Here is a 20,250-nt window from a genome sequence, read left to right as displayed (position 1 = left end):
GAATCCGAGGGTCCTTTCGCAGGCTTTGCAGGAACAGGGAGGCCATGCAGCGTAGGTTTGATGAGGCATTCAGTCTGCAGTCCTCTGGGTCACTAAGGACCACCTGAACCGCAGACACCTCCTCCCAGCCACATACTAGTCCATGGGTTTCTGGGGACTGTAAACGATCCCTTGAAGACTGCTGCTGATGCTGAGTGCTAGGCTCCACCTCCATGCTGACACAATCCTCCTCCTCCTTTTCCTGTGTGATTGGCGGGCCCGCAGGAACACTGTCTGGATAAAGGGGGCCTTGAGAGGTAAGGAAGTCCTCCTCTTCCTCCCTCTGTTCTTCCTCAAGTGCCCTGTCCATTATTCCATGGAGCGTGTGCTCCAACAGGTAGACAGGTAGACAAGAGGGACAGTATCACTGATGCATGCACTGTCACTGCTCACCATCCTCGTGGTCTCCTCAAATGGTGACAGGACAGTGCATGCATCCTTGATCAGGAGCCAATGGCGTGGCGAAAAAAGCCAAGAGCTCGGGTACCTGCACAAGAAGCGCTGCACCACCAAATGAATGACGTGAGACAAACAGGGAACATGGGTGAAGTGTCCCTGTCGGAGGCGGAGAGGAGGTTGGTGCCATTGTCGCAAATTACCATTCCTGCCTGAAGCTGGAGTGGCGTTAACCACCTCTGAGCCTGCCCCTTTAGAGCTGACAGAATCTCTACCCCAGTGTGGCTCCTGACCCCTAAGCACACCAGCTCAAGCACAGCATGGAGTGCTTGCATAGCCCCTTGAACGCCTACGGAGCACCGCTGGTTCCGAGGACAAATCTATAGAGGAAGAGGCCATGGAGGAAGAAGAGGAGGGGGTGGAGGAGAGAGGTGTTTCATAATCACCACTAGTAGCATTTTGGAGGCGTGGTGGGGGAACAAGCTCCAACAATACTGCACCCTGTCCTGCATCCTTCTCAGCTTCCAGCAGGGTCACCCAGTGCACCCTTAAAGATAGGTAACATCCCTGTCCATGCCTGCTGGACCATGAGTCCGTGGTAATATGCACCTTACCGCTGACCGCTCTGTCCAGCGAGGCCAAGATATTGCTTTCCACATGCCGGTAGAGAGCCGGAATCGCATTCTGTGAAAAAAAATGGTACCTGCCACTGAGGTACCACAAATTCACGCAAGGGGGCAGAGTCTACCAGCTGAAAAGGCAGCAATTGGAGTGCTAGCAATTTAGCCAAGCTAGCATTCAGCCGCTGGGCATGTGGATGGCTGGGACAGAATTTCTTTTGCCGGTTTAGCAACTGGGGTAGGGAAATTTGCCTGCTACAATGAGACGTTGGTGTAGCGATAGCAGATTGCCCGCAAGTACTTGGCACACCTAATTCTACACCTTCATTCCTCTCAGTGCAGGTTTCTGAGAGATCTGAAGGTATAGTGGGGTTGGAGATCCAGCTAATGAGGAGCAAGGACAGTTCTGCCTTGTTCTTTGGTGTGGGTCTTTTAAGTACGCTTGCCAACGGACTGCATGGGAGTTTGACATATGTCTGGTCAAGCATGTGGTGCCCAAGCGGCTGCTGTTTTGGCCACACTTGATACGCTTCAGACATATGTTGCAAACAGCAACAGTGCGATCTGCTGCACACATCTCAAAAAAGGCCCACACCAAAGAACTTTTGGAAAAACGCACAGTCAGCAGCTCCCTGCACATGCGGAGCTCTGTGGTGTGATGCAGTTGGTTGGCTGACCTTAAGCTGGCCCCTGGAAGGCATCCTGCCTTGTTGGAGATGTGCCTCCTCTTCCTCTCTCATATCAGGCACCCACATAGAGTCAGTGACCTCATCATCCCCTCCCTCCTCGTCACTGGAGCAAACCTGGCAGTATGCTGCAGCTGGGGGAACATGACTGCCAGTTTGTTGTCCTTCTTGGGCACCTCTCTGGGCTCACGTTACTACTTTCCTCAATCTGGGTGCCATCATCAGAGCCTTCAAAATGCTGCGCATCCTCCTGCAGCATGTTCCCAACACTGTGGTCGAACAGTTCGGGGGACTCCTCAGGGCATGATGGTGGGGCTAGGGAAGGAGTGACTGATGACATTGAGCCGATGGAAGAGGCCACTTTGGCAGCTGCATTGGCAGCCAAAGTACTCTGAGCCTGGGTGACAGAGGATAAGGAGGATGAGGACGGCTTGGTCATCCACTCTACCAACTCTTCTGTATGTTGTGGCTCAACACGGCCAGCTGCCGAAAAAAAGGACTAACGTGCCCCATGGCCACGTGCTGAGGATGCACTGTGTCCACGACCAACAATGTTGGCTGTAGACACAGAGCCTGCTTGCTCTCTTTTAGTGGCCTAAGTGGCTTTTAGCATCTGCCTCTCCTTGTTGGCCTTCCAGACATACTGTATTTGATGTATTTGTAATGTATTTGAATAGGTACACCAGGAATGGCCTGCAGTGAGATGTAGCTGCACAAAGCTGGGATGTATATATATATATATATATATATATATACTGAATATACTGAAGCTAACTGAATGATATATATATATATATATTCAAAGCCTGGAATCTATATATATATACTAAATATACTGGAGCTAACTGAATCAACTGTCTGCTCAATCTATCTAAATGAAATTAAATGACACTCTCTCTCAACGCCGGAACACACTTATATAGGCCTTATATAGTGTGGGGCGTGTACTTAAAACCCCGCCTGTGGCCAACTATGGCTCTGTTTGCTTACAGCGCTGTGATTGGCCAAAGCATGCAGGTCATAGTGCATGCTTGGCCAATCATCAGCCAGCAAACAACTGCGATGAGGCAGTGCATTATGGCCTGTGAAGCGCCGCTCGAATTTGTCACAAACGGCCCATAATGTTCGATCTTCGTCGAACGATCGAACAGCCGATGTTCAAGTCGAACTCACATTCAACTCGAAATCGAAGCTCATCCCTAGTCACTATAAAGATTTTACTTCTATGGGCTGAAGTAATAACCTGCAATGTGATTTCTTTGGAAGATGCCTTACATTATTTTGACAGCTTGTCAGATTTTATTTATCTTTTTTTTTTACATCTTTATGAAAACCATTATCTAATTTTGTCAAATACATTGGTAGTCCTTAGGCTCTTGCTAATTTTTAAAAAACAAAAAAAAAACAAAAAAACAAAGATGGGCTGTTTATTGATCATAATAATAACAACGTTTGTGGACACCTGACCATGACACTTATATGAGCTAACTAAACATTGCATTCCAAATCTATGGAAATTAATATGGTTCCCCCAACAGCCTCCGCTCTTCTGGGAAGGCTTTTTCCACAAGGTTTTAAAGTGTGTTATGGTAATTTGTGCCCCTTCAGTTAAGAAGCTTTTGTGAGGTCAGGTACTGATGTTGGATGAGAAGACCTGGCTCACAATTGGTCTTTCGGTTTATCTTAAAGGTGTTCAGTAGGGATGAGGTCATGTCTCCCTGCAGGACACCTGAGTTCCTCCACACCAAACAGGTAAAATCATGTCTTTGGAAAAGTGTGCCTATTCAGTCAAATTCAGCTCATTCATCCAAGAAAACCTTATTGGATCATCACACCTATAGTTCATCTCATTCCAAAACCATTACATTAATAGTAAGCCCACTTTTGTCTCTGCTCTTCTGGGAAAGCCTTCCACAAGATTTTGTGTGGGCCCTGTGCAGGCCACTTGAGTTCCTCCACATCATAATGGGCAAACTGTGTCTAAATAGATCAGGCCACCATTTACAAAGTCAAGTATAAATGTTGGGTGAGAAGACCTGGCTCGCGACCAGTGTTACAATTCATTCTAAAGGTGTTCAGTAGGGTTGAGGTCAGGGCTCTGTGCAAAGTTCCTCCCCTCTATACTCCTTAAACCAAGTTTTTTGGAGGTGGCTTTGTACACAGGGGCACGGTCAGCTTGGAAAAGAAAAGGGTTCATCCCCAAATTATACCCACAAGGCTGACAGCACACAATTGTCCCAAATGGCTTTATATGCTGTAGCATTAACAGTGCCATTCAGTGGAAACATCTGAACCTAATAATTTGGATGGACGTTCACATGCCTCTGAGGTCTAGCACATCTACAGCTCTGGAAGTCTCTCATTTCAGAAGGAGGGGAGACAATTTTAGGCAAGACTTCAGGCATGTGTGGTGGGGATTTGTAGCTCAAGAAGCTGCAACCTTACTTTTTGGCTACGCCTGCCATATTGCAATGAACATTGTCAGTGGAACAGGAATTGGCTACTGGTGGCTAGATATTAACCTCCCTGGCGGTATTCCTGAGTGTGGCTCGGGGTGGATTTTCAGCACCAAAAGCAGTAACCCCGAGCCAGACTCGGGATTGCATCGCAGGATCCAGGTACAGCAAACTTACCTTGTCCCCAGGATCCTGCGATGTCCTCCCCGCTCTGTGTGCGAGCCGTCCTCCGCTCGATCTATCACAGAGCCGGGCTCTGTTCCCTGCAAGCGTTGCGATGCACGGGGACGGAGAACGGCGTCAAATTCAAAAAGTAAAAAACACAATACATATACAGTACACTGTAATCTTACAGATTACATTGCTGTATCAGTTTATTTCACATCCCTTTTGTCCCTAGTGCTTTGTCCAGTGCCCTGCATACAGTTTTATATTATAAATACTGTTCTTTCTGTCTGTAAACTGGAGATTGTCCACAGCAACCAAAACCGTCCCTTTACATCAAAAGTGGTTTTAGACCAACTAGAAAACAGCGATAATAAATTAGAATCACTTGCAGAATTGAGCGATAGTGATTTGTGGGGAAATCCGTCATCAAACACTAAAAGTAATGACAGCGACAATTCTGCAACTGAGCAAATTTCAGTGTTTTTGATTTGATTACATTATTGAATAATTTTTATTATCATTATATTATTATTTGTTATAATTATTTATAGTTATTTATTATATTATAATTTATGATTTTGTGTTTCAAACTTTCTCATACCCAGGATGTCTAATAGACTCTTGCTTGGACAGATTTAAGTGAGTTATTCCTAAGAATTACAAGCCTACAATATAAAACGCCAAATTTTCATGCAAAATAATTGTAGCGCTTTCAACATCAAAAATCTGAAATAATCATACCACCAAGGAGGTTAATAGTACTCTAACTTTAATATTACCTATATGATGTATTAATGCACATTATGGGAATTTGTTAGGTAATGAATAAATACGTATACAGTATAATTTACCTGGCCACATGCAGTTGCTTACAGTATGTGTTGAAATGTTCTGTACCTAACAAAGATATGTAGCAAGAGTTTTCAGCTGAATTACCTTTCCAGATAAATGCAGTCACCATGACAATTTTACTTCTATGGACTGAAGTAATAACTTGCCATGTGATTTCTTTGGAAGACACCTTACATTGTTTTGACAGCTTGTCAGATTTTATTTTTATTTATCTTTTTTACATCTTATTTTACATCTTCAAAAAAATGAATATCTATTTTTGTCAAACACATTTGTAGTCCTTAGGCTGTAGCTAATTCTTAAAAAAAAAAAAAATGATAGGTTGCTTAATTTTCCCTTTTCTGTATTAGTAATGATCACAATTATAATATATACTTAGTGACCAAACATTTGTGGACACCTGACCATCACACTTATATGAGCTAGGTAAACATACCATTCCAACCCCATAGACATTGATATGACTTCCCCCCTTTGTAGCTATAACAACCATCCACTCTTCTGTGAAGGCTTTCTACAAGGTATTAAAGTGTTATTTATGGTGATGTGTGCTAATTTAGTTAAGGAAGATTGGTGAGGTCAGGTACTGATATTATTATTATTATTTAAGTTACTTATATAGCGCCGTCAATTTACGCAGCACTTTACATATACATTGTACATTCACATTGGTCCCTACCCTCAAGGAGCTTACAATCTAAGGCCCCTAACTCACATTCATATACTACGGCCAACTTAGAAGCCAATTAACCTACCAGCATCTCTTTGGAGTGATGTTGGTGAGAAGACCTAGCTCACAATTGGCCTTTCAGTTTATCCCAAAGGTGTTTGAAGTTAGGGCTCTGCACAGGACATTCAAGTTCCTCCACACCAAACTGGTCAAACCGTGTCTTTATGGAGTTGGCCACCACTTATGTTGCCAGGTATTGAGGTTGGGTGAGAAAACCTGGGTCATAAACAATTTTCTAATTCATTCCAAAGGGGTTGAGAAGGGTTGAGGTCAAGGCTCTGTGCAGGACATTTGAGTTCCTTTACACCAAACTGGTTAAACAATGTCATTATGGAGCTGGCCACCAATTATGACGTAAGGTACTGATGTTGGATGAGACGACCTGGCTCGTAATCTCGTAACTACACGTTTCCCAATATGATGACTGTGCGTCCACCACATGAGAAAATGTAAACACTCAGCACTCACCAGATATTGTTGACTCCCCTACCTTACAGTAAGGAAAGTTTGCTGGGCTTGTAGGTCTTTTATGGGGGACCTATTGCACTGTGGTGTCCTCCGATGGCTCCCACTGGTGCAAAGTACCTCCAATGATGTTCCACGAATTCCACAGCCGTTTAGGCAGGTATATAACAAATGGAGAGAAGGCTCCTCATAGTATAAAATCCTTTTGATATTTATTCTTTATAGGTTTTTCACAAACATTCGTAAAAGTAAAAATAGATGAGGACAAAGATAAAATGAAAAAATGCCACAAAAATATTGCAAAACAGCCCCTTGTTATTAAGAGTGATGGATGCTGCCGGTTACCTGGCGTGCATTCCACACTCCGGGCCTGGAAGTTGCTGCACAGGAGAGTCAGCTTAACGCATTTCGTCGTCAGAGTGCAATGTTTTTAAAAGCCTCAGCTATATCAAGAGTGGTACTGGTTGTAAGCAGATGTTAGGAATAAAGGCTCACAGCACTCCCAAATGGAATTTGGGTAAGTTATAAGGTAGGAGAGGTACATGTTGTGGTAGAAAGGGGAGAGGGTACATTTTGGGGTAGGAGACGAGGTACAGGTTGAGGTGGGAAGGGGGTAAGTGTTGGGGCTAGGAAGGGGAGGGGGTAAGTTTTGGATTATGAGAGGAGGTACATGTTGAGGTGGGAAGGGGGTAATTGTTGGGGCTGGGAAGGGGAGGGGGTAAGTTATAGGGTAGGAGAGGTGCATGTTGTGGCAGGAAGGGGAGAGGGTATGTTTTGAGATAGGAGAGGAGGTACATGTTGAGGTGGGAAGGGGGTAAGTGTTGGGGCTGGGAAGGGGAGGGGGTACACTTTGGGTTAGGAAAGGAGGTACATGTTGAGGTGGGAAGGGGGTAAGTGTTGGGGCTGGGGAGGGGGTAAGTTATAGGGTAGGAGAGGTACATGTTGAAGTAGGAAGGGGAGAAGGTAGGTTTTGGGGTAGGAGAAGGGAGTAAGTGTTGGGGCTGGGAAGGGGAGGGGGTACACTTTGGGTTAGGAAAGGAGGTACATGTTGAGGTGGGAAGGGGGTAAGTGTTGGGGCTGGGGAGGGGGTAAGTTATAGGGTAGGAGAGGTACATGTTGAAGTAGGAAGGGGAGAAGGTAGGTTTTGGGGTAGGAGAAGGGAGTAAGTGTTGGGGCTGGGAAGGGGAGGGGGTAAGTTATGGGGTAGGAGAAGTGCATGTTGAGGTAGGAAGGGCAGAGGGTATGTTTTGAGTTAGGAGAGGAGGTACATGTTGAGGTGGGAAGGGGGTAAGCTTTGGGGCTGGGAAGGGGAGGGGGTAAGTTATAAGGTAGGAGAGGTACATGTTGAGGTAGGAAGGGGAGAGGGGAAGTTTTGGGTTAGGAGAGGAGGTACATGTTGAGGTGGGAAGGGGGTAAGTGTTGGGGCTGGGAAGGGTAGGGTATAAGTTATAAGGTAGGAGAGGTGCATATTGAGGTAGGAAGGATAGAGGGTAAGTTTTGGGGTAGGAAAGGAGGTACATGTTGACGTGGGAAGGGGGTAAGTGTTGGGGCTGGGAAGGGGTGGGTGCAAGCTTTGGGGTAGGGGGGGTAAGTGTTGAGGTGGGAAGGGGAGAGGGCAAGTTATAAGGTAGGGATAGGGGAGGTAAGTGTTGAGGTAGGAAGGGGATAGAAAAAGAGGTTAGTGTTGAGGTGGGAAAGGATGAGGTTAAGTGTACAGGCGAGAAGGGGAGGGGGTAAGTATTGAGGTGTAAAGGGAAGGGGCAAGTCTTAGGGTAGAGGAGGTGGTAAGTGTCGAACTAGGGAATGTTAAAGTAGAACTATAGGCAAAACTTTTTTTTTTCATTTTGGATAGAAAGAGAGGGTTATAATGATAATCAGTACAAAGAAACAAAGTATAAAAGTGCACAGGGAAAGGCATTTTATCTTCCATATGGAATTGTCCCAGGAATCCCAAGATCCCAATAAAGCGTTGAGTGATAGCATCCCAGGGAGACTGTAGCTGGGACCCAAGGTTCACCATAGTGGCTTGCCTATTCACCATCTAACATGGGTCCACCTAGTGTGGGATAAGTCTGGCCTGCTCTCTTTCTATTCCAGTACCCGCTCAGGGAGACTGTGTCATATGCATCCTATCACGCAGGAGAGTGCAATCAGTGCAATCATTGCCTTTTCCCCTTTTTGTGTGTCCTGAGGTAGCGGATCAGCGAAACGCATTGACACACAAGGGCTTACTCACCTGATAACATGTAACAATATCTCTGTTTACAAACTGGGCTTACATTAGCCATTTAACGCATTTGTATGTGACTATTTTTTTTAATATGTGCACTTTATGTGTTTTTTATGAAATTTGTACACCATTAAAAATAGGGATCATATTTATATCATCCTTTCCATTTTGCCTTTAAAGTCTGGACCAATTCTTTTTTTTTTTTTATCTAAATAAAAAAAATAATTAAAAAAAAAAACATTTTTTACTTGCACATGATTGGATGATGGAAGTCAGCAGGGCTTCACCTCATTCACTAAGCTCTGGGTGCAAATTCTCTTGCAAAGTGAACAGTTTATTTGCCATTAATAAATCAATCCCAATGCTTCATACATTTCAGTGGAATTGCAATAGAGTTTGATGTACCTTCCTGCTTGCAATGTACAGGAAAGAGCAAAGATTGTATCTTATTCTTTCAAAATGTTAGGCATCATTTGTATACTCACCTTCCAGTCAACATGTATCCTGAATTACTGGTGCTGTTGGTCTGTAAGTAAATTATATTTATTTTATATTTTAATCTCACAGTATGCCATGCATCTTGCATTAGTAGATTAATACAAGCTTAATTGGTCACTCGAAGGCCAAAGTACAGTTCAGAGGTTTGGAAGGAATGTCAGATTTTAGTGGCTTTTGTGCCAACTGTATTCATTTTCACATTGTTTTGTATTATATTGTATTGCATTGTATTGTATTATATTGTATTGTATTATATTGTATTGTATTGTATTGTATTATATTGTGTTGTTAAGAAGCTAAAGCCTCTATTGGTATAGATTACATATAGACTAGATATGGTGGACCATCATCCAATTAGAAGGAAAGAGACTGGGAGCTCGGTCCCCACCCGGTCACCCATAAAAAGGAAATTCTGAAAGACTATCTCGGTACTAACTTACACTGCGTATACTCAAGATTTGATAAAAAATATTCAATTATTTTTTGATACAAAAACCTATAAAAACAGGATATCCAAATACTTATTGAAAAACATCATAAAAAGTGCATGTTAACAATCCATGTATATCACCAACACTCATGTCTCCTGTTAAGGAGGATTAGGATATGGTGGATATCATTGTTCTCAACACGTTTCGTGGAGTTATACCGTTTCATCAGGAGAATATCTGTAGTAAATCATTATGACAGTAAACACCAAATATCACAGTATCACAATATATGAAAAAATTCAACAACTCAATAATAAAGTAGAGAGGGAGGGAGAAGGAGAGCAATGTCACTTACCCAGGACCCAAGCCTAGCCGGAGTCAAAGCACCACCAGGGTTCCCCCACGGCGGCTATGGGGGATGTGCAAAAATGGATGGACGTCTATATTAAATAATGACAATGTATGAGTGGAGAATATTCAACCATAGGACAATTGTAGTGCCCAAAACTGGGAAGTGCAGAATCACTTTTATATACATGATTCTGCCCAGCATGGCCACCCTGTAGCAGTAAATCTGCTATGGGGCGGTCGGGAAGTTGTTAAACAAATCGTTCTTTATATCTCTGTAGCATGTTTATCGTCACTTCCCTTTGCAGGATGCCAAAACTTGTATATAAAAGAATACAGTGCTCAAGTCTGAAAGTACTAAAAAGCTGCTAGCACTACAAAAGGACAAATACATTTGTGTTAAAAATCCTATAGTAAATGTGCAGCTCTAATAAGGTGACAAGGAGGACATATGGAGATCTCCTCTGATGGGGACCCTTATAGGTCTTTTAATGGTGTAACAAAGTCACTTGTATAAATCTGCACACAAATATTAAATAAAAAAGAAAATTTGATAACCAAAAAATTGCATGAATAAAGTGTCAAGTGCAATTAAAATGCAATTAAAGAAGCCATCAAACAAAGTTGTTTAAACACTATATCCTCATTTGCTCATATCATACTGCAAATAATTATCATTATATAAACAATACTAGAACAAGAGAGTTGAAAAAATCCATAGGAGTGTTGCAGAAAAGTCCCGATGTTAACAGAGATAGTAATCCAATGGTAATGGCTGGCAATCCCAATAATCATAGATAGGTCACCACGGTGAAGGATATCCACCACCTTTTAAAAGATGAGGTCTAAGTAGACAAAACATGTCAGATCGAGTCCTATCCAGGCCATTGCGTCTTTTAGGCTGTTTGATGCTGTTTGATAAGTGCTTTTCTACCAGCTGAATGTAAGTGTTTTGACTTTTTAAATAAATCCTCAATATTACAGTTTTATACTATGTGGAGATGTTCTGTTTCTCTTTTGGATAAATATCACTAAGAGGAAAAGATCCATGCTTGATGATGGAGTAGGTAGTCCCTTAAAGTCGCCTCAAGTGTGTCTTATGGAGAGTGGCCATGGAAACATCCCTCGGATGTATACGGCTGGGTTCACACTGGTACAACAAACACTCTGACATTGGGAGCTCAAGTCTCATGACGTGTATAAATCAATGGTTCCCTTTGAGAGTCATCCTAATTGGTCTGACACAAGTCGGTCCAACTTTAAAAAAGGTTCCTGCACTACTTTGGTCTGACTTTGATCCTACTTCAGCCCATTGAATATCACTGAAGTCAGATCAAAGTAAGACCCTTGTCCTTACCATCCGACTTATGACATCCAACATGGTGATTACAGCAGCAGTAAAAATTTATGTCACACTAGGATTGTTTTCACTGGTCAAAGGACAAGTCTTGCTATCTCAAAGTTGGAACAAAAAATGGAAGTAGGACCGATGTCCTAGGGCAAAGTAGGATGACAGTCGCGTCGTACCAGTGTGAACCTGGCCTAAACTGGAGAAGTCAGAATTCAGTACAGCTGTGCATTGTAGCCAATCAGCTTCTAACTTCAGCTTGTTCAATTAAGCTTTGACAATAAAACCTGGAAGCTGATTGGTTTCTATGCAGAGCTGCACCAGATTTTGCACTTTCAAGTTTTCGTAAATCTCCCCTATAGAGAGAAAGATTAGAATAAACACATTTATAAAGAGAGACAGAGAAAACCTTCACAAAAAAGACCATGACAACATTTAATCGACACTCTTTTCCTTTTTTTCTAGTGACTTTTGGAGTAAGAGGTAAAAAAATCTCTTTTACTATTAAATTGTATTAAAAATGGCCTAATACTTTATTACAAACTATATTTAACCACTTCAATACATGGCACTTAGACACCTTCCTGCCCAGACCAATTTTCAGCTTTCAGCGCTGTCGCAGTTTAAATGACAATTGCGCGGGCATGCTACACTGTAGCCAAATTAAATTTTTTTCATTTTGTTCCCAATAAATAGAGCTTTCTTTTGGTGGTATTTGATCACCTCTGCGTTTTTTTTTTTTTGCTAAACAAATAAAAAAAGACCAAAAATTTAGAAAAAAATAAAAGTTTTGCTTTTGTTTCTGTTAAAAAAATTTGTAAATAAGTAAGTTTTCTCTTTCACTGATGGGCACTGATAAGGCGGCACTGACAGGCACTGATAAGGCGGCACCGATGAGGTGGCACCAATGAGCGGGCACTGACAGGCACTGACGATGGGCACTGATATGCGGCACTGATGGGCACTGGTAGGCGGCACTGATGGGTGGCACTGATATGCAGCACTGATGGGCATTGATAGGCGGCACTGATGGGCACTCATGGGTGGCACTGGGTGGCACTGGTTGGCACTAATGGGCACTGATAGGCGACACTGATGGGCACTGAAAGGCAGCACTGCTGGGCACTGATGGGCACTGATAGGGTGGCACTGATAGGCGGCACTGATAAGCGGCACTGCTGGGCACTGATAGGCGGCACTGCTGGGCACTGATGGGCACTGATACGTGGCACTGATGGGCACTGATACGCGGCACTGATATGAGGCACTGATAGGCATCCCTGGTGGCACTGGCAGTGGTAGGCATTGGAGTGGGCACTGATTGGTAGCTGCCTGGGCACATAGTGGTATTTCCCTGGGGGTCTTGGGGCATACCTGGTGGTCCAGTGTGGATGGCTTCCCTGGTGGTCCTGGGCAGGATCCGAGGGGGGGCTGTGCTGATAAACAATCAGCACAGACCCCCCCTGTCAGGAGAGCAGCCGATCGGCTCTCCTCTACTCGCGTCTGTCAGACGCGAGTGAGGAAAAGCCGAATACTGGCTCTTCCTATTTACATCGTGATCAGCCGTGATTGGACACGGCTGATCACGTGGTAAAGAGTCTCCGTCAGAGACTCTTTACCTAGATCGGTGTTGCAGGGTGTCAGGCTGACACACCGCGACAACCCCCGGGGACGCGCAGCGGCTCGATATTCCTGATCACGTCATATGACGTCCGGTCAGAAATATCAAATCACTTTGCCGCCGTCATTTTGTAATAGGGCGGGCGGCAAGTGGTTAAACAAAACATGTTGAGCACAACTTGATAGTTGTTTATCCCTGTATTAAATCTGTATTATTTTGATATATATATATATATATATATATATATATATATATATATATATATATATATTTTAACAGAGACCCTAGAGAATAAAATGGCGATTGTTGCAAATTTTTGTCACACTTTTTTTGCGCAGCGGTCTTTCAAACCAATTTTTTGAGAAAAAATACACTTTCATGAATTTAAAAAAAAACAAAACTTTAAAGTTAGCCCAATTTTTTTGTGCTTTGACACTCGTAGAATGGCGACAAACTTAAAAAATCTCTCTTTAAAAATTGTTTACGGTTACCAGGTTAGAATTACAGAGTGCTAGAATTATTGCTCTCACTCTGATGATTGCAGCGATACCTCACATTTGTGATTTGAACACCGTTTACATTTGCGGGCGCGACTTATGTGTGCCTTTTCTTTGCTTTGCGAGCTCACAGGGTCAGGGGGGTGCTTTAAAAAAATGTTTTTCTTTTTTGTTATTTATTTTATTTTATTTATTTTTTAACATTGTCACTTTAAAAAATAAAATACAAATCTAATCACTTGTATTGCTGCCACAAGGAATGAAAACCCCTTGTGACAGTAATAGGTGGTGACAGGTACTCTTTATGGAGGGATCGGGGGGTCTAAAAGATGCCAAATCCCTCCTTTGCACTTCAAAGTATTCAGATCCCCCAAAATCTGCATTTCTGAATACTGTCAATTTTTTTAAATCGGCGCCATTGGCAGCCGAGTAAACCGGAAGTGACGTCGTGACAATGCAACGTCGTGATGTTGTGACGTTGCGACGTTGTGACGTCGCTTCCAGGATTTTACATCGGATACCTGTTCGGAGCCGAATCCGGCTTTGTTCGGGTCTCAGCCTAGCTGGTGGATGGGAAGAGCGGCGGAAGGCGGCGGGAGGGGGGATGTCCCCTCCCGCTCCTTTAGGATAACAGTCAAGCAGCTTTTAGCCACATCAGTTATCACTAAAAAGCCAACCGCTGGCTCTAAAAAACGATACCACGGTATAACCCCTTCAAGCCATGAACACATATTTGCGTACGGTCGGCGTGAAGGGGTTACAATATAATTCTTCTCGATATTTAACCTCTTTTCGACCGCCCCATAGCAGTTTTACTGCTACAGGGTGGCCGCTCTGTGCAGAATCACGTGTATATACCCGATTCTGCACATCCAGGTTTTGGGCGCGAGCGCGCACCGCCGGCGGCTTGCTCCCGTTGTGATTTTATACAGTGAGACCAGCAGACCCAATGTCCGCCGGGACCCGCCAATTGTTTGGTACTCTGACAGAATAACAACCCAATCAGCAGGCACTGGCAGGACATTGAGTCCATGGTACCTGCCGCTGGGCTCCTGCTGTGTATAATCACAGTGGGAGTGGGTCACTGGCGGCGTGCATGTAACACGTATATGAAACTGCGCTTAGGATAGGTCTATATGGCACGAAACCACAGGTTGCTGCCACCCTAACACAGAGTACCCACGTTAGGTGCTCTGTAAATCATAAATCAAATCTTAAATAGTGGGTATAGTTGGCGCTACCTTAATAACCCAAATATTAGGCGTGTGCAGGAATAGCCTTATAGGGTGAAGGTATCATTGCATTCTGGTAGTCTACATAGCATTATATATCATGGAATCACTTCCCCATAAAGTTTGTTGGTGTAGGGATGTGATGAGTGATATAGGTGTATCCACACTGATATAATGAATCTATTATGTGCAATATTAGGATCAGTACGAATATATAGCACTATGCACTATATTAGAAGGATATAAACAAGCAGCCACTAGGGGAGCTAAAGGTTATACCTCAATAGGTGCACTATACAAAGAAACTTCCCATGTACTTCAAACGGCCCCATACATAATTAACTGCCTATATGAAGACTACATAACCACACAGACAAATGTGCATCAGTGGATGGAAGTTACTGAAAGGCCACTACTAATATTGCATAAGTTGCACCAGAAACACATTACCATAAGTATACCAAATTAAAATTGAAAATCGCCTGCATCCATAGCAGTACATAAAAAATTGCAGTTCATAAAAAATTGCAGCAATTAGATATCAGTATAAGGGTCCCAAATATTAGCACTATGCCGGGTCCCCAGACCCAGAAGTGTCAGATCAGGTACTAGGTATGTGATCTGGCACAGAGCGGCCGCCCTGCCGCAGTAAGTGTACGTGGAGCTTGTCAATGGGTTTACATTTTAATTCTGGTAAGAGCTTCTGTTCTGGTTGTATTCATTTTTATATTCAAGGACAAGTTCAAGTTTTCAACAAAAACCCTTTAGCTCATAACCTACTCCAACCTGATATTCCTCCATCTAGATACTTATTTACCTCTCCAGGATAGTAGCGTAACTGACTGTTCAGGAGTGCCAGTTGGCGACTCAAGCCTGAGCACTATCACATGAAGGAAGTCACTTGTTGGGTCATAACTAGGGCAATGATGGCTCCAATGGAACCAGGAGGTGGCGGGGAGGTAAGGAGGTGTTGATGGGTTGGGTGGTTTACCATGTTGAGAGACGGGACTGTCACTTTGCCCTTGAATAGGCAATAGGGGTTAGTTTACTAAAGGCAAAAAGACTGTTCCTTTTGGAAGGGCGTTTTCCCTAGAGCTTAATAAGTCTGATGAAATTTTGCTCAATCAAGTGTAAGCAAAATATAAAAAAATATATATTTTTGATTGCACACGAATAGATGATGGAAGTCAGCAGAGCCTCACCTCATCCACTAAGCTCTGGGGAAATTTATCTTGCAAAGAGAAACTTCCCTTGCAAAGTAAATGGTCTATTTGCATTTAGTAAATCAACCGCACTGCTTCTTTAACCACTTGCCGCCCACCTACCATCAAATGACAGAGGAGCGGTGCGGCTCTTGTTCTGGGAGGACGTCATATGACGGCAACCCAAAACAGCTGCTGTTGCGCGTCCGTGGGGGTGCGCAGCGCAGCGATCGGGGCCGCGCCGTGTTCCTAGGATGCGCCACAACGCCCGATCTCTGTAAAGAGCCGATGACACAGCTATTTAACCATGTGATCGGCTGCGTTCAATCACAGCTGGTCACATGTAAATGCAGAAATACCGTGAATCGGCTCTCCTCGCTTCACACTGACAGAGTGTGTGGCGAGGAGTGCCGATCAGCGGTATCTCCTTGCAGGGGAGACCAGGGCAGGAAATCAGGGCACTGATTACAGGAAAGCCCCAGCAGTGCCCATTAGTGCCACCAATAGTGCACATCAGTGCCCATTAGTGCCACCAATCAGAACCCATCAGTGTCACCAATCAGTGCCCATCAGTGCCACCAATCAGTGCCCATCAGTGACACCAATCAGAACCCATCAGTGGCACCAATCAGAACCCATCAGTTGCACCAATCAGTTCCCATCAGTGCCACCAATCAGAACCCATCAGTGACACCAATCAGTTCCCACCAGTGCCACCAATCAGTGCCCATCAGTGACACCAATCAGTTCCCATCAGTGCCACCAATCAGTGCCCATCAGTGACACCAATCAGTTCCCATCAGTGCCACCAATCAGAACCCATCAGTTGCACCAATCAGTGCCCATCAGTGATACCAATCAGTGCCCATCAGTGCCGCCAATCAGTACCACCAATCAGTGCCCACCAGTGACACTAATCAGTGCCCATAAGTGACACCAATCAGTTCCCACCAGTGACACCAATCAGTGCCCATCAGTGACACCAATCAGTGCCCATCAGTGACACCAATCAGTGCCCACCAGTGACACCAATCAATGTCCATAAGTGATGCCAATCAGTGCAGCCTTTTAGTGCCCATCAGTGCCTGCTCATCTGTGCTGCCCATCTCAATGCCCATCAGTGCCTTCCATCAGTGCCGCCAATCAGTGCCCATCAGTACTGCCTAACCGTGCCGCCTATCAGTGCCCATCAGTGCCACCAATCAGTGCCCATCAGTGACACCAATCAGTGCCCATCAGTGATACCAATCAGTGCCCACCAGTGACACTAATCAGTGCCCATAAGTGACACCAATCAGTGCCCACCAGTGACACCACTCAGTGCCCATCAGTGATACCAATCAGTGCCCACCAGTGACACTAATCAGTGCCCATAAGTGACACCAATCAGTGCCCACCAGTGACACCAATCAGTGTCTATCAGTGACGCCAATCAGTGCCAATCAGTGACACCAATCAGTGCCTACTAGTGACACCAATCAGTGCCCATTAGTGCCACCAATATGTGCCCATTAGTGCCACTAATCAGTGCCCACCAGTGACGCCAATCAGTGTCCATAAGTGATGCCAATCAGTGCAGCCTTTTAGTGCCCATCAGTGCCTGCTCATCTGTGCATCTCAATTCCCATCAGTGCCTCCCATCAGCGCCGCCAATCAGTGCCCATCAGTATTGCCTAACTATGCCGCCTATCAGTGCCCAACAGTGCCACCTATCAGTGCCCATCAGTGACGCCTATCAGTGCTCATCAATGTCGCATATCAGTGCTCATCAGTGTCGCATATCAGTGCCACCCATCAGTGCCCCTCGGTGCGGCATATTAGTGCCTCCTCATCAGTGCCCATCAGTGAAGGGGAATAATTACTTATTAACAAAATTTACAGACAGAAACTAAGAAAAACTTTTTTTTATCATAATTTTCGGTCTTTTTCTTTGTAAAAAATAAAAAATCCAGCAGCGATTAAATACCACCAAAAGAAAGCTCTATTTGTGTGAAGAAAATGATTAAAATGTTATCTGGGTACAGTGTTACACGACCACGCAATTGTCATTCAAAGTGCAACAGCGCTGAACAATGGCCTGGGCAGGAAAGGGGGTGAATGTGCCCGGTATTGAAGTGGTTATGCTTTGACTATCAGAAAGTATTTGCTCTCGGACTGTAGATTGGGGATTAACAAAAAAAGATGTACTGGCCTCTGCTTGTGCTTGCTTAGATAATTACGTGAAAACAAGCGACCCCATAGAAGACCAGAAAAAGTTTGAAAATTCAGAACCTGCTAAGTGATAAGCAATTTAATTAAAAAAAGATTTACGCCTAAATTATGTTTCCATAATGAAATGCATAAAAAAAAAAAAAAAAAGAGTTGCCGTACATATTCTTTAAGATTCTTTAAGATGATTTGGAGAGAAGAAAATATAAAAAATCTTTCTATTCATTGGTTATGTAGCCAAAATTTTATTTTGTATTAACACTCTCTTTTTTCTGTTTTAGTTGTTAATGTTTCATTTATAGGTAAGTGAACCTGTCATCTTTGAAAATTTCAACTACTTTAATGCCTATATTCAAAAAAAATTTTTGTAAGTTTTGGAAGACAGGGAAGTGTTATCATTTCTGTACAATTTTTCTTTCTTTCTGTCACCCCAGAGATTTTTCCCTCACTACCTTTTATTTGATGCTCATGCATGAAATGAGCAACAGACAGCACCAAAGTAGAACTATAGGCAAAACTTTTTTTTTTTATTCTGGATAGACTAAGGGAGAGTTAGAACTAGACATGTGTGGTTTGTTTTGCACTGAATCGGAATTCAGACAAATTTTTTTGTTATTCGGGAATTCAGATGTATCCGAATTTCTAAATTACAATAATAATGAGATTAAACAAATCCGAATAACAAAAATTGTGGACAAAACGTGGATAGTTTTTCTAATCGAATTTGGATAGTTTTCTAATTGAAATTGAATAATTTTCAATTAAAATTTGAATTTCAGAAGAGAATAAAATAGAATAGAAAATAAAGAAATAGAATAGAGAAGAATATAATAGAATAGAAAATAATAAAATAGAGAAAAATATATGGAATATAATAGCGTAAAACAGAACAGAATAGAAAATAAAATAAACAAAAAAATAGAATAGAAAATAAAGGGATAGAATAAAAAATAAAAGAATAGAATAGAAAATAAAAGAATAGAATAGAAACTAATAGAGTAAAACAGAACAAAATAGAATGGAAAATAAAAGAACAGAATAAAATAGAACAGAAAATAAAGGAATAGAATAGAATAAAAAAAAAGAATATAATATAAAAAAGAAAAACAGATCAGAACATAAAAAACTGGAAAAAATAGAATAGAAAATTAAGGGATAGAATAAAAAATAAAGGCATAGAATAGAAATTAAAAGAATAGAATATAATAGAAAAGAGTAAAACAGAACAAAATATAACAGAAAATAAAAGATCAGAATAAAATAGAATAGAACAAAAAAGGAATAGAATATAATAAAAAAAATAGAATAATATAGATATAATAGAATCTTCTGAAATTCGAATTTCAACTTGAATAAATTGGAATTCAAATAGAAGAAAAAGAATAGAATAGAATAGAAAATAATAGAAAAAAAACAATCCAATAGAATAAAATAGAAAGAATATAACCTTTTTCCGAAATTCTAATTTTGAATAGAATACATTTGAATTTTAATTGAATAGAAAAGATTAGATTAGAATAGAATAGAAAATAAAAGAATAGAATAGAAAAAAAAAACAATGGCATAGAATAGAATAGAAAGAATACCACCATCTTCCACAATTTGAATTTAGAATAGACTTGTAGGCCCTATTTTTCATCCATCCATCTTGCGGATCGGATGAAAATTAACAGGTGGTCCGTTTTCATCCGATGTCCCCATAGAAGAGAGTAGGGCTCTGACAGGTCCATCTCAGCACCTTTCATCCACCTACTCAGTTTGGGGAGGATCGGCGGATTGATCTCGCCAAGCAAGCGGAGTCCATCAAATGGATCTGCTCAGTCTGAAAGGACCCTTACAGGGGCACAGGCAACAATAAAGACTGATCGGTGTTTAATCCATCTCCACTCCATCCAAAACTAGTGTATGCTTGGTATTTTTTGGTTTCTATGTTCCGCCTCCCAATCCCAAGAATAATTTCAACCCCTCTGGCACACCTGGTGATAACAATTCTACTGCAGTAACAAAATTGTAGAATCCCAGATTGTAGCAGCCAAAAAGTACTTTATTAGGAGACTTTGTAGTAGACAATAGTGGCAGCTGGTCGGCAGGTTGGTCAGTCAGTAGTCAGGGCCCTGCAATTACCCCATCTCACAGGCAGCGCTCCAGGTGGCGGGCAGTGGGTGGCTTCTCTCCGGGCTGCTTCCTTGCTTTTCCTGTGTCTCCTTCCTCCTCCTCCTGGTG

This window comes from Aquarana catesbeiana, linkage group LG13 (assembly GCF_042186555.1).
Source record: "Aquarana catesbeiana isolate 2022-GZ linkage group LG13, ASM4218655v1, whole genome shotgun sequence".
In the NCBI taxonomy this organism is placed as follows: Eukaryota; Metazoa; Chordata; class Amphibia; order Anura; family Ranidae; genus Aquarana; species Aquarana catesbeiana.
This window is presented reverse-complemented; position numbering follows the sequence as displayed.